General features: G+C 45.8%; 1 long non-coding RNA gene across 1 annotated transcript; it reads left to right on the top strand.

The window, feature by feature from the left end:
* The first annotated feature begins 891 nt into the window (after window positions 1-891).
* LOC139180718 (uncharacterized) lies at window positions 892-15135 on the top strand. The gene is made up of 2 exons (XR_011564975.1): window positions 892-1119; window positions 3489-15135. It is a non-coding gene; the product is annotated as an uncharacterized lncRNA (long non-coding RNA).
* Window positions 15136-15720: the final 585 nt, after the last annotated feature.

The following is a 15720-nucleotide window of genomic DNA, read 5'->3' as shown; positions in this document are numbered from 1 at the left end:
CGCTGGAGAAGGGAATGGCTATCCACTCCAGTATTCTTTCCTGGAGAAGCACCAGAGACGCAGACCCCACTCTGCTTATATTCCAAGGACCCACCCTCTGGATAATTTTTCTCTTAAAACGATGTTGTGAATTTCCTGGCAGTCCATTGGTTAGTACTCCACGCTCTCCCTTACAAAGACTCCAGTTGATCCCTGGTGGGGGAAGTAAGATTCCCAATGCCGCTGTGGCCTAAAATAAATAAATAAATAACACTCCATGTTTAGGAAGCTTTTGTAGGTCACACTAGTGCTGTGTATTAAGTGGCCCTTCATGGCCCCTATTACCACACTCAGTTGACACAACTGCAGCCCAAAAGGGAGAAAGAGATTTTTTTGTGCACCTCCCCATGTCAGGGGCGTGACCTCTTTCAATCTTCCCAACCACTGTGGGGAGTGGGTGGAGCTTTCCATTTCACAGAGGAGGTAACTGAGGCTCAGAAGCTAAGCTACTTGGCCTCAGGAGGTTAAAACTAAGATTTGAACCCTCGTATATCTCACTCCACAACCTTTGCCACCACCCTCCCCCCGCATATACCCAAAGAAAACAAACAAAAAATTTGGCTTTTTACTTGATCTCAGAGTCTTCATTACAGACAAGGGTGTGGTTTTTACTCTTTTCTGTTAAGTCTTTGGAAAATTGAAAGCAACGCAGCACCTCGGGTAGCTGCCTGACCTCGTCCCGGTGGAAGGGATCCTCACACCCCTAAAGCGTCCATCCTCTCCCCAGCCACCGCCGTCTATAGACGCCCCCGTCCGTCTCCTCCAGCCCCTCCCTCCGGCCTCCCACCCCCTCGCTCAGCCCCCCTTCCACCCCTCCCAGGCCTCCAGACCCGCTGTCCCTGCTCAGACCCCAGGTCCCTGGCGGGAGTTTCCTGTCCCCAGCGCCCGTACTTTCCATGACACAAGAGGAAGTCGGCTGAGCAGGGGCTGGGTTTTCCAGGCCGCCCGGCCCTGGGTGGAGGCCGAAGGTGGGGGTGAGGAGGGGGTTATCACCCCCCAACCCCCACCCCAGGGCCGTGTCAGTACCTCGTCGGCCTCCGCGGGAGAAGCGCCTGCCTGCGCTGCCCGGGCCCACACCAGGTAACCACGGGGGCTGCGGGTGTCTGTCCCTCAGTCACCCAGCGCTGCCTCAAGCCCTCCGAGTTCCCGAGCTCCCCAGCGCCCCTCAGGATTTGCCCCTCTTCGCCAGGGCAAAGGGGACGAGGGGACTTGGAGGAGAAGGGGGAGGAGCGGAGGGCTGGGAGGGGGAGGGGCAGCGGGAGGAGACGAAGGATGAAGTGAAATGTGACCGGTGCATAGTAGGACTTCAGCGCTTGTTGAATGAATGGATGAATCTATGGGGTGGTACCCGAGGACCCGGGGATGGCCCTGTGGCCAGAGGAGGCGCCTCTGCTCTGCGCGGTGGGCGGGAAGAACCCCCGCACGTATTTGTTTGTTGAATGACTCAGTGACCTAAATCCTTGAAAACCTGTTCTTGGCAGCCTGGAGGGGAGTTGGGGCCCGGGAGTGGAGGCGGGAGGGTGGGAGTGGAGACAGTCTTAACAGCAGCTCTCCTTCCCCACCACCTCAGGAAGTGCACTGCCCCTCCGCCCCCCTCCCCTCTCGCCCCCCCCCCCCCCCGCCCCCAACCCCCACCGCTTTGTTCCAGTTCAATCAGATCTTTATTAGGGGACTAGGAGTGGGGAGGAGGGGCAAAAGGTCTGATTCTGAATCTGGGTGGGTAACTGAGGTGGTGGAGGGGTCCCACCTCTGCTTCACAGGATCACTCAGTGCCTCTGTTGGTTTATCTGCAAACCAGGGATTTGAATGATGCCAAGGCCCCAGTCTCCCGTTCTAGGACCCCTGCCCCCAGGCTGCACCGACGTGGGAGCTGGAGATGGGAGATTTGTCTGATCTGGAACCTGGACTGTTTGACTCTTTCTCTCTAGTGGGAAGGTGTCGTCGGGTGCCAGGGCTTTGTGGGAGGAGCAGAGTGCAGAGAACCCAAGTTTGCCATGGATAGGCGTGTGCTGGCTCTGTAAAGTGGCTCAGTGTGTGTACTTTCCTGGAGTCCTGGGTGGCCATGCAACTTGCAGGGACAGGTCGGGGCACCCTCCCTCCCACCTTTCCCAGCCACATCTGGGACCTGGGTTTTGCCATCTGATGACACTGGTCTCATATCCCTGTGGTGAAACCTTGAGTCAAGGATTCAAGTCAGTTACCTAAACTCTTCATCTGTAAAATGGGACGGTTTGAAGATAAAGCGTGTAATGTATATAAAGAGCATAGCACAGTCCTGGCTCCTGGTAAGGGCTCCAGAAACCAGAGTTGATATCATGGTCATTTCTGGGTGGAGAGTCTAGGGTTTAGGGGGCCCTGATGCCAACTTTCCATTTTGACTTGATGTGTGACCTTGGGCAAGTAATTTCCCCTTTCTGAGACTGGGAGTAGGGATAAGCCCTGCATTACAGGGCTTCTGGAAGTTTCCATCATTTAATGACATGTGCATGCGTACATGCTAAGTCACTTCATTCGTGTCTGACTCTTTGTGACCCCATGGATGGTAGCTCACTGAGTTCTTCTGTCCACGGGATTCTCCAGGCAAAAATAGTTGAAGAGCTTATAAATCCTAGTGCACTTGCTCCTCTGGGTGAGTGTGAGGCTGGTCAACTCAGGCCCCATCCACCCCAGCCTCTCAGGACTTATTCATGTTTCCTTATGAGGGCTATGTGCCTGGAGGCTCACCTGATGCCCTTGAATGAACTGACCTGCCTTTTTCACTGCCATCCCACCAGACCTGCTGCAGGCCTCCCCATGCTGGGTGTGCAAGAAATGTCCCACAGCCCATGGCTCGTGTGCAAATCACACATCTTGAGGACTCAGCATTCACAGTTTCTCTTTTGTTGCTCCTGTAAGATTAGACTTAATCGACTAGAAGGCTTAGGTTTGGATTGAGAAAATGAGGCCACCTAGTAGACAGAGTATGACAAGTGTTAACTGAGCCCGTTTTTCAGCTGAAGATCAGAGTGGTTAGGTGAATTTCCCTAGGCACACAGCTAACCAACAATGAGATCTGGACTGAGCCCCCAGGTCTCCTCGTCAGCACAGCGCTCTCTCTTTTCTCAGGCGGCTGCTTCCTCTGCCCTTTGAGGACTTTTGCTGTATTATAATAGATGGGGAGCCTAGGAGGTGGAGAGACCCTGCTCTGTGTCCTTGGCCGCAGCCTCCTCTCTTGCAGCCTTATATCCCATCTGGAAAATGGGCAGAGCAGAACCTCTCTGGATGGATGTTGTGAGGTTGGCTGAGTGCCCTGTGGGAAAGGTGCAAAGTGGGTCGTCAGCACAGTCGGCTTCACGGCACCAGGGTCTCCAGCTTGATACGGAAACATTCAGCATTTCTAAAGTCCTGGTGCTTGTTGGAAATGTTTCTGTTTCTTTCTTTTGTTCTCCAACCCATCCTTTCTCTCCCAGCACTGGCACACAGCTCTTTATTGAATGAATGAATGAATGACAGGGAGGCTTTGAGCATGGGCACAGGAAAGAGACTGACCAGCACACCATTTTCCTACCTCCAAGCACTGAGTTTCCAATCTAGTTGGGGAGACCATCCAACAGGCAGCCGGGACTATGCATGAGCCTAATCTCTGGGAAAGTCAAGGAAGGCTTCCTGGAGGGAATGACATCCAAGCTGACACCTGAAGAATGAGCAGGAGTTTGCTGCTTTGGTGGTGAGATTGGTTTTCCACGCTGAGGGGAAAGGCTTCCGGGTCCTTTTAGCACAATAACCATGTTACTACAGGTGAGAAGGGTCTAGAAGTTGGGGGAGTTGGGTGTCAGTCCTGACTCAGCCTTTTATAGGCTCTGTGTCTGGGGATGTCTCCCCCTACCCCAAGATGGTCCCTTAGATTCCTCAGTCTGGATTGGGATGTTATTTAAAGAATACCATCGAAAACAACCTGAAAAATCAATATAGCCTTTATTTGAAGGATAAAATGGCAAAAGTCACATTAAAAAAAAAAAATGCTCTTACACAGTGTTATTTTTAGAGAGCTCTCATGTGTTCCTCAGTGTGCAAATCAATAAATGCAAGGGTATTAGGCCACGGAGGGATAATGAAAAATAGGACAAAAGGCAAATAGGTTTCACTCCAACTCTATTCTGGAATATGATACAGTGAAGAGAGAGGACACAGATCACAACATACCAACGTGGAGAGACAGCCGTTCTGCTTAGTGACATTTCAGAACAATTTGTGTATTGCCATCTTATTTTCATAGCATAAAAATATGAGTGAATTGAATAGCCAGATATGTTTCTACATTCACAGAAAAAGGTTTTGCTGAATATTCATCAAAATAATAATAACAGAGATGAATTATGGGGGACAAGACTTGGTAGAAATGGAAAAATGAGGTTGAGTTGAGTTTTTGTTTTTATTATGCACCTCTGTATTGCTTAGTTTTATTTTTCAAAAAATGTGTATTGTGATTTTATGATAAATTTAATAACATAAAAGGGATCTGCAGAAAACCTTTTTTAAAAGTTCCGTGTATTTGTTTGTATAATTATATATGACATATAACTTTTTTATTATATGATTTTCCTTAATAATAAAAATAATGCATGTTTATTGAGAACAACCAAGTATAGTAGAGTATAAAAATAATAAAGCCACCCACAATCTTATCATATAGTATGACCACTGTTAACATATTAAGGAATACATTTTTATTTATAATTATAAATGAAATTATAAATAAAGTATTTATAATTATAATTTATAAATATTATAAATCAGTATCATGTATGATATATGTATTATATAAATAAAAGACATGTATGTATTTATATGACACATAGAAAGATATATACATCTATAGATAGATACATACATCAATGTATGTATATATGGACGTATTTATAAGCTGCTTTTTTCTCTTAACGTATATCTTGAGTGTCTACCTATGTCATAGACTTATATAACGTGGTTTTTGAATGGCTGTTCAATAGCTAATATATAAAAGTCCTGATGTTTGTTTAATTCCTATTACTGGACATTTGTATTGTTTACTTTCTAATTTTTTTGTTATTAAAAATAAATGTGTGATAAGTATTTTTACACAAATACTTTTTTCATACCTTTATTTCCTTTAAGTAAAATTATCTGAATCAACAGTTATGGCCATTCTAAATACCAAAAACATTTTTAGAAAATGGAATAACCCCTACCCCAATCTAGTTCCAATAAATCTGATTGTTGATTAGCTGAATTTACTTAAAGAGAAGGGCAACCCGAATGGCTTATTACCACTCTCAGGTTCAGAGTTGTTTTGTTGTTGACCGCACCGTTCGGCCTGCAGGATCTTAGTTCCCTGCCCTGGGAAGAAAACCCGTACCACTGCGTGGGAGTGCCGAGCCTTAACCCCCCGGCCACCAGCAAAGTCCCAGGATCAGGGATTTTTTTTATTCTGGAATGGACACTCCAACTCATTGAGGCAGCGTACCCTGGCAATCTCAGAGGACAATTTTGAGATAATACTGCGACACACTTTTCTTTATTTACTGAGTGTCCAGAGCTCTCCTAGGATGACTTTGTCTAGTGATCTGGACCCATTGGTGGGAGGTTCCGAAGAGCCATGGCCACTGGCCCTGTTTCAGTGATGAGGAGCCTGAAGCTGTGTGAAATGTGGGGGTGGGCCCAGGGGTGCTTGGCCTTTGCCTGGTGAAAGGGGCGGGGTAGCAGAGGCATCTGGAGAGGAGTCAGCCCTGGCCTGGGGTGGAGGGTGGGTGTAGCCCGGAGCCCCCACCCAGTCCAGACCTGTGTGCAGCCCTCACCTAGGTGTGCATTCCAGCAGATCCCCAAGTTTCAGAATGGGTTCCACATCCTTAATTCTTTAAGCTCTGCTGAGGGCAGGGCATGTTGGTTTGACCCTCTGAGATGAACTGGAAGTAAGTATTTATTGGACCTGTATGTGGTGATGATGGTGATGGTGATGGTGTTAGTGGTTTCTACTTACCGAGCGTCTGCACAGCACCACGTGTTCTAAGTACTCATTATCATTTTTTTTTAAATTTGAGTATGCCATTATCACTGATATGGAAGATGATTTGGGGTGGCTTACAGATGAACATCTTTATCTCAATAACTATGTGTTTGTTTTAATTTATATTAATTTAATACTCTAGAAAACAGATAATTAGCATACCAAACCCATAATTTGTAAGGATGACATAAAATATTATTTTAAATTATTTAAACTGTTGAGCTGATTTAAAGGAAAAATATTAATACTTGTACAAAGTAAATATCAGGAAGATGGAATTTAATGTGTTTATCATTATTATTATTATTACTGGCTGCATTGCACAGCATGTGGGATCTTAGTTCCCAGACAAGGAATCAAATCATGTCCCCTGAAGTGGAAGTGTAGCGTCTTAATCACTGGACCATTAGGGAAGCCCCAGGAAGGTGGAATTTAAACAGTTGACATTTGGGACCATCAGAGACAGGTACCATTAATATTCCTATCTTTCAGTGGAGAGAGGAGAAAGTGGAAGCCAAGAGTTTCATTAATGGCAGAGCTCAGACTTGAACTCAGACGCTTAATTTACAGATTGTTCTATGGAGAAGGCAATGTAGGACATACCCAGAAGAGTGCAGATACACATGCACAGCTTCAGCGACTTCACAAACTGAACACGCCCATGTCCCCAGCACCCAGATGAAGAAACACAACCTGACCAGTACCCAGAAGCCCCCCTCCTCTGCTTCCTTGTCATCCACCCCTCCCCACCCAGGTATCCACCATCCTGACTTCTATCATCATAGTTTGGTTTTGTCTGTTCTTGAACTTTATCTAAATGGTATCACACAGTCTGGACTTTTTTGTGTCTGGCTTTTTTCACTCGACATTATGCTCGGGAAATCCATCGGTGTTACTATGTTATGGCGGAAGTTTGTTCTTTGTTGCTGTATAAGGAGGGTTCCATTGTGTGATGAGAACACAGTCCATTCATCCATTCTACACGACGGGCTTTGGGTCATCGTACAAAGTCCACTTTATTTTTACTCTTGAAGCTCTGCTGCCACCCACAGATGCCTGCACATAAAAGAGTAGACAGGACTTTCTCTAAAGAGCTGGAGACAAGGCAGAGTGTGAAACACACAAACCCACAATTACAGAGGCAGGTGCTTTTCTCATTGCAGAGCAGCCTTGAGGTGGCCTGGGTGGTCAGTGGTTTGGACAACTATAGTGCTTCTCTTGCGGCATGACACTTTGTAAAGCACTTTTTCCAGCAGCATCTCACAGCCCCTTCAGATGTGGGGGTTGGGGGTAGGAGGGGCTGCCCCCATGCTATAGACCAGGAAACCGAAGCTAAGGGAAGTGACTCCGACACCCCAGGGGGAAAAAGCAACAACCAGGATCTGAACTCATGTCTCCTGATACTAAATCCTTGGCTATTTGTACCTCCTTCTGACTGCCTGGTGAACCCAGGGGGCCTAGCCAGGCCATGGAGACCCTCAAGAGCCTAGAGATTCCAGCTGCCTTCTGAGAAAGAGTTCAAGCCAAAACCAGTTCCTGACATTTTGGAGTGAAAACTGCTGTCCTTTGAGCCTCAACTTTTTTCATTTGCAAAACAGGGGGAGGGTTCCTGCTTCCCCCTACCTTCGCCCCCCCACATCCAGGGGAGGGTTGTGGTGGCTATGCATGATCAATAACAACTCTGACTGTCAATCCTCCCAGAGCTGAACTTTCACATTCATTGTTGTAGCTGATCTCTAACCACCATGGGGAGGAAGGCAGCACAGATAACATTGGCCCCATTTTTAGTGACACACCCCTAGTCGCTTGGCAGGTTAAAGAACCAACAAAGATCCAGGGTTCCTGAATGTCAGCCCAGCAGGATACCCCTACGCTTGCCACACTGGGCCTGTCTACTAGAGGAAGCCTGCTTTTGGGTGAACCGACACACTCCCCCGTGCCCAATATTCCAGAAGGGAAGGTGTTTGTGAGACTCTGGATCCACTTATCAGAACCAGCACGCAAACTGTGATGTTCCCTTCATTCTGTGCCAGCACCGCTCTGCTAGGTTGTCACAAGCTGGAAGGTAAAACGTGGCCCCGTGGCCTGTAAGCCATAACCCACTGGCACTCGCCTGGGCTGTTTGTCTGTGGAGGCCAGGACCTGCGTGGGAGGGGGGCAAGCTCAGGGCCTGCCCTTGGTGTCCCTCTGAGGTTGGTCTGCTCAGCGTGTAGGGCTGGCCCTGGTCCTGATAAGACAGTCGGGCGGAGGAAGGTGCTGACATGACACTGGGCCCGTGCACCCAGGGTGAGGGCTGGGCGGGGCGTAGGAAGGAGTGGGAGGGGGGCGGAAGGAAGTTGGAGCTGCTCCTGCCCCTGCTCTCACCCTCAGCCAGGCCCTGGACCAAGGCTTCCTCCCCCAGGAAGCCCTCCTTGGTTTCCACTCTGCAGTGAGGTATGGGCTGCCCCATCTCCCTCCATGTTCTTTTCTCTTCTGAGCTCCCTTCCGACTTCCCTTCTCTGACGAGGAGCTGGGGCAGAAAAGCTGAAAGTCTAAAATTCAGTAATCCTGAGAGCTCATTCCTCCACAGGCTCTGCTAAAGGTAGAGTCACCATGGCCACGGGTTGAACTGTGAGGTTCCAGGTCAAGTCCTGGTAGTAGATTGGTGGAGGGAAGAGGAGATTGAAAACATGCTTGAGGATTTCTCAAGAGGGCTCCCCTGGTCAACTGGGTGTCATTCCAGTGCCTGGGTCCCTCAAGAGTGCGGCTGCATGCTGGGGCTGGAGACTGATGCTGGGGCCAGGGTGTCAGGGAGCTGAGGGATACGGGACTGTCATCTCTGAAAGTGGGATCTTTTAGCCCAAGGACCCTCCCCAGCACTCAAAGAGCTGGTTTTGGGGAATCCTGTTATTCACTGACCCCAGATCATGAGTAAATCTAAAAGGGGCACTTTTAGGGCCTGAGGACCTCTCTTTGTTCTGCCCATGATTAAGGGGGCCCTGGAAGAGGAGATGAGCCATCTCAGAGGCAGCCAGAACGACACCAGTCAAGGAACGGGTGGTCAGGCTGCAGAACTGAGGATGGAGGCCCTGCCTAGTAACTCACCGAGGCTGCTTCCCCTCCAGCCTGGTTTCTGTTTCCTCTGCGCATGGTGGGGGCCACTGTCTAGGTTCACCCTGAGCCCCAGGTGGGGCCCGGCCTGCCCCAGGGGTCCAGTTTGTACTTCAGGGTTCCATGAGCTACCTGATGCAATGTGTGTTGTGCATTTGTTTGGGGAGAAGGCACATACCTTCAGTCTGAGTCTCCATGCCTCAATGCTGCCTCAGAAGGCCCTCGAGCCTCAGAGGCTGGACGAGGCCGTGCAGCGTGAAAGCGTGGTCTCTTGTTTGGTTGGTTTGCTGGGCTTTGCTGCAGAAAATGCACCTTCTCCCCCTCGGAGGAAACCGCTGCCTGGGGACCCGGGCTTTGTGCTATTTGTCTGGGCTCTGCAAGTGATCAACTGTTCTGCCAGAGGTTACAGCTTGCCTGCATTTCCCTTGGCTCCCGAGTCCTGCCATAAGGAGCTTCTGGCCTGGTGCTGGCTGCTGGGGCTGGAGGTGATGTGAACCCCTTTGTACAGAGAAGGGGACTGAGGCCCCCAGGTCAGGTAACCATAAGGCCAGTGTGGAAAGACGTCTGGGACTTCAAATCTGGGTCCCAGGACTTTTCATCCCCTTGTTATCCAAGCTCTCTGGCCTTCTCTGTTGCCATGGCAACAACAGAACAAAGGCTGGCGGGAGTTCCTATTTACTAGCACTTTCCGTGCATCATCGGCTATTTCATTGACTGCTCTGCAACCCTGCAAACCCAGCATCTTTTTTTTAAATTGAAGTACAGTTAATTTACAATGTTGTACACACACATATATTATTTTTCATATTCTTTTCCATTACAGTTTATTAAAAGATACTTAATAGAGTTCTCTGTGCTATACGGTAGGTCCCTGTTGTTTATTTTAAATACAGTACTATGTATCTGTTAATCCCAAACTCCCTAAATTGATCCTCACTTTCCTCTTTGCCAACCGTAACTTTGTTTTCTTTGTCTGAGTCCGTTTCTGTTTTATAGATAAGTTCGCTTGCATCATATTTTAGATTCCACATATAAGTGATATCCTGTGATATTTGTCTGTATCTGTCTGACCTTACTTAACTTGGTGTGATCACGTTGAGGTCCTGCCACGTTGCTACCAACAGCAAGCCGAGGATCTTGTCCCCCTCTAGGGCCGCTGCCTGTGGACAGATAAGCTGGCTCAGGTCCTGTGATCGGACCCCCGAGCCCCCGCATTTTCTCCGCCTCTCTCTGCATCACCAGTGGCTTCTCACACGCCAGTCGACAACCCACTCATTTCAAGCAACAGTCTAAATTCAGCGCCTCAGAAGTGTGCTGGGCCGAGCAGATCTGACTCTGAGCCCCAGCAGTCCCTTCCTTTTGGTTGACAAAGAGACTTCTCAGGCTTTGTCTGAGGCCCTGGGGAGTTTGAGGAGCTTGGAAATCAAGAGAGGGAATGGCACAGAGCAGAGAGAGGAGCGGCCCATCCCACACTGGGAGAAGGTGTTTGTTCCCTGTTACATCCTGAACTTTTTTGAAGTTAAATGTTTCTCTTTTGTTCCCCAGGGGTATGGCCTGGGGCCTGGGGCTTTAGGAGGGCTTGCAATGATGAGGCGCCGCTTTGGGGGTGGGGATGGCCATTCCCCGGTTCTCAGAGGAAAAAATCTCTTGGTGACAGAAATGAGATGGATTTGTTGTCAGCAATGTGAACGGTGAAGCTCAAGTTCCCCTCCTATTTCCTCTGATAGTGAAAAACTTCACTGATGTTTTATGGGAAGCTTAGAAAACAAAAAAGGACCGCTTTCCAGTCCAGGTGACCTGCCACCGTTTCCCCAGTGCGTTCGCAGCTGTCCTGGGGGGCGAGGGGAAAGGAGGCAAGTAAGGGCTGCTTCCTCCAGACCCCGCACTTGCAGGCCCAGCAGAGTGAGCCCCTCTCAGGGTGTCCGTGGTCGCCGTGCTGCCCTCCTCCTAACCCTCAACCCCAGCCCCGTAGTGCTTGTCTCTGTCTGACCCACTTTCCCTCCCCAACCCAGGATCAGAGAGCTTAGTTTTCTGAACTACCCTTCTTCGGATTAGAAAAGAATAATCAATACTCGCTAATAACCCCCTGTGTGAAAATCAGAAGATACCTAAAATACATTAAAAAATGTAAATCACCCCCAGAATCTCATCACCCAGAGATCCTCATGGTCCCCTCGGGCTCTGGCCATCCTGCAAATGCTTCACTTACGTGTCCCTGGCCACCTGGCTTAAACCTGATCTCTATAGCACAGCCAGTTACACTTATTCCAGCTTTGCTTTTTGTTTTTAAAGCATATTATTATTCTAAAGATTGCATGCTCACCTGAAAAACTTTGGAAAGCACAGAAGGGTATGTTCATGCTGCTTTCAACAGAGGAAAGAAACACATAACCGCATCTCCCCAAAGTGACCATTGTTAGTCTGGAATAGCTTCTTTTTGTCTTTTTGGAGTTTTGAAAAAAGCATATGTTTAAAGTCTATCTTTCCACAGTTGAGAGTATATTCGATAGAGGATTCTAGGTCTTGGTCTGACCTGCAATAGTGTGAATAAACATTGCCTGTGTCGATAAAAGCTGTAGCTCCTGTGTATGGTCTGCGTGTGCTCAGACTTTGCCTAGCTCTTTGCAAGGCGACATCTCGCTTAATTTTCTCACCACCTTACGAGGCAGGGCTGGTGTTAGTTTCACAGGTGAGGACACTGAGGTGACCTTGTCTGAAGTCGAAGAGCTAGCCCTGCTTTGACTTTGAGGTCCATGCTCTTAATCACTGGGTTAGGTCTCTTCCTCTGAATTTTTCAATAACTTTTCTAGTTCTGTGTGAAAGCCACAAACGACCATTGTTAGCAATTCAGAAGTTGCCGAACAGCATAAAGAATATTAAGAATCCCATCACCCCATGATATTTATTTCCAATATATGACAGCATTTTATGCATATATAGGTCCTGTTTTTTTTAATTAACGTATTTATTTTTGACTGCACTGGGCCTTCATTGCTGCACTAGGGTTTTCTCTAGTCGTGGCGAGCAGGGGCTACTCTGCATGTGGTACATGGGCTTTGGTAGTTGCAGCCTGCGGGCTCAGCAGTTGTGGCACTCAGGTTTAGTTGCTCCTTGGCATCTTCCCGGACCAAGGATAGAACCCATGTTCCCTGCTTTGGCAGGCGGATTCTTATTCACTGTGCCACCTGGGAAGCCCTAGGCCCTCTATTTTAATAGTTGATGTCATCCTCACAGGTTAGTTTTGAAAGATTTTTTTTAAAACAACCTAATCTTATCTCATAGGTAGTTCCCAAGTAGACCTTTTTGTAAAAAAAAAAAAAAATTATTAATGATTTATGAGTTAGAGTGAATATAATCACTTCCCAGAGACTGGGTTCTCTTTCTGAATGTAAAATCACTCAGGGATTTGTAAGCTTTTGCATAAAACTGTTTCTGTATTTCAGTTTTTTCTCTTTTATTTAAAAACTCTTTTGTCTGCACCTTGATGCATGTGGTATCTTAGTTCCCCGACCCGTTCCCCCTGCAGTGGAAGCACAGACTAACCACTGGACTGCCAGGGAAATCCTTGCTTCTGTATTTATGATGATTTCTTGAGAATATATTTCCAGAACCTGAGTTACTGAGCCAAGAGTTTTTACAGCTCTAAATTCCTGTTGCCAAATTATTTTACAGATGGTCAGTCGCTCTGCACTCTTCAATTAGCAGTGTCTGATTTACTTCTAATTAGATGAGCATAAAATGCTACCTTGGTTTAATTTGCATTCTTTTTCAAAGAATGAAGAATGAAGTTTTTAAAATGTATTTGTTAGTCATTTGCATGTCTTCTTTTTGTGGAAAGTATTAGCACTTTCCAATCAGAATTTTTGTGATGATCAAAATGCTCTGTATCTACACTATTTAATGGGTTTCCAACAAGCCAAATGTGGTTCTTGAGCCTTTGAAATGTGACTAGTTTGAATGAGAAACAGAATTTTTAGCTTGGCTTAAATGTAGATTGAATTAATTTACTAAACTCTTTAATTTACTGTTATTGTTGTTGTTCAGTCACTAAGTTAAGTCCAACTCTTTGCAACCTCATGGGCTGCAGCATACCAGGCTTTTCTGTCCTTCACTATCTCCCAGAGTTCGCTCAAATTCACGTCCATTGAGTCGGTGATGCCATCCAGCCATCTCATCCTCTGTGGCCCCCTTCTCCTCCCACCCTCTGTCTTTCCCAGCATTGGGGTCTTTAATTTACATTAAATTCTTTCAATTCTAAATTTCAATAGCCACATGTAGTTGATTACTACCATACTGGATAACCCGGGTCTAAATCTTTCCCTGATTATGTATTGGGTGTGTTATATTGATTTGTATGAGCTCTTTATATATTATGGCTATTGATCTTTTGTCATATTTGTTGCAGATATTTTCCCCAGGTTGCAATTTGACCTTTACTTTTTTGTTCTCACTGTTTATAGGGTATCAAGACATTCAGTTGCCCGATCTCGTGATCTTTTCTTTTGTGGTTTCTCCCATAGCTTTAGGCTTAGAAAGTCCTCCCCCTCACCAAGGTTTGATAAATATGCTCATCAACTTTATTCAAGTCTTTCTGTGATTTTTTTTTCTTTAGCTCTTTAATCCACCCAGAATTAATTTTGCTGTGTGGTATGAGATACGGCATGTCTTAGTCATCTCTGTGCCCGGCGTAGAGTATGTACTCAATACATTTTATCTCAGATGAGACACTTTGGTGCCTGCAGGTTAGGTGGGTGGGTGGGGAGGGGTGGGTAAGCAGGATGAAATGAAATAGAGGATAAAATACCACTACTTAAAACAATGATATGTTTTTAAATTGTGATATTTATTAAAATTTTAATAATGCAAGAAGATGACTCTGATACAATGTTATTTTCAAGGAAAGATACAAAATCATATGGACAATGTAATACCAACTATGTTTTTAAAATGCAGTGAAAATATTGGAAAAAGCATGTCAAAATATTAGTAATAATTTTCTCTGAGTGGTTGGTATTTTTTTTTTCCTGCTTCTTAACCTATCTATACTTCCCCCGTTGCCTACAATACTTTGATGATCAGAAACGTTAAATACAGCACTTGAAGAAATAATGCCTGATCGCTTCCCAAGCCATCATCAACCAAGCCAGCAATTCACACGGCCAAGCTCTAGGTTGAGGGCTGGTGGGCCATGGTAGGGAAGGGTCCTACCTGGCTTTCAGTTCAGGCAAGCTGAGACTAGACTTCCATCTCAGCTCACAGTGTTTGAGTGTCTCAAGTGATATAAACTGGGGCGGTTTCCTCATCTCTAAAATAAAAAATAATAATGTCTTTGTGTGGGGGGCCTGTGCGGTTATATTGTTTTGCTGTTAATTACACAGACAAACACAGTATACATATGTAATATTATATGTATCATAAAAACGTATTCAAAGATGCTAACATAAACATCTTAAAAAGAAACCTTTCTTTATCTCCATCATTCTCCACTAAGCCTACCCTACAGATACTACCATGGCTTAAAGTTTGGTTTGATTTTTTTTTTTTTTTTTAAAGAGAAAGTTACATTTATTGAGTGCTTGCAGTGTGCCGGGTATAATTTTAAACCTTTATAGTAGTTAACTCAGTTACTAATGCTTGTATCAGTCATATGAAGTATAGGCACTATGAGTGCCTGCATTTTGCAGATCAGGAAATGCAAAACACAGAGAGGTTAGTGACTTGACTACGGTCTCATGGCTGTTGGGATGCAGAGCTAGGATGTGTACCTGGGTCTCAAAACCAGTACCTCCTATGATCTGGGCTATTCTGGAACTGCTCCAGTAGAAGACATCCCAAAACTTACGATGGGTGACCCATTGGATGTCCCTCTCCAGAACTGGTCTGAATCTGTATTTACTTACTTACAAAATGGGATATTATATACATATATACTGTATAATTTCTTCCCCTTTTCACCTCCCAATAAATTGTGAGTGATTTTCTATGATGGTATGCGTGGATTATGTCATTCTCTTTAATATCTGCCCAATCATCTGAAATATGTGTGCCAGGATTTATTTTATCATTTTCTTCATCAGCATTTAATCTGTTTCCCCTGTTATAAGGAGAAGTCGGCAAACATAGGCATGTGTGTTTAGTGTCTTTTAGGATGCCTTTCCCAGGTGGTGTTGCTTTGTGTGTATGAGCATTTAAAAATTTGAAAGATAATGCTGATACTGAGGTAATTTTTTTAAGAAAGTTGAACCAGTGGACGTGATCAGCATCATGGTAGGAATGAATGTCCCCCACGTCCTCAAAGCTGGATGTTACCGACAGTCTTTAACTTTTACCAATATAATAGGTGTAAAATATCTAGTGCTATAAATTTTAAAAAAATAAATTTTTATTTCTTTAATGTCAGGGAAGCTGACTTTTTTTTTTTTTTTCGTATGTTTGGTGCGTATTTGTCTTTCTTTACTGGTTAATTACCTCTTCATATTTTTTTGCCTGTTTTTCTTTTGGGTTGTCTATCTTTCCTGGTTGACTTATAGAAACTCTTTATATATCATGGATATTAATTCTTTGTTACA

The sequence above is a fragment of the Bos indicus genome, chromosome 29, assembly GCF_029378745.1.
Source record: "Bos indicus isolate NIAB-ARS_2022 breed Sahiwal x Tharparkar chromosome 29, NIAB-ARS_B.indTharparkar_mat_pri_1.0, whole genome shotgun sequence".
Lineage (NCBI taxonomy): Eukaryota > Metazoa > Chordata > Mammalia > Artiodactyla > Bovidae > Bos > Bos indicus.
Note: the sequence above shows the minus strand (reverse complement) of the source record. Positions and strands in the feature narration are given on the sequence as shown.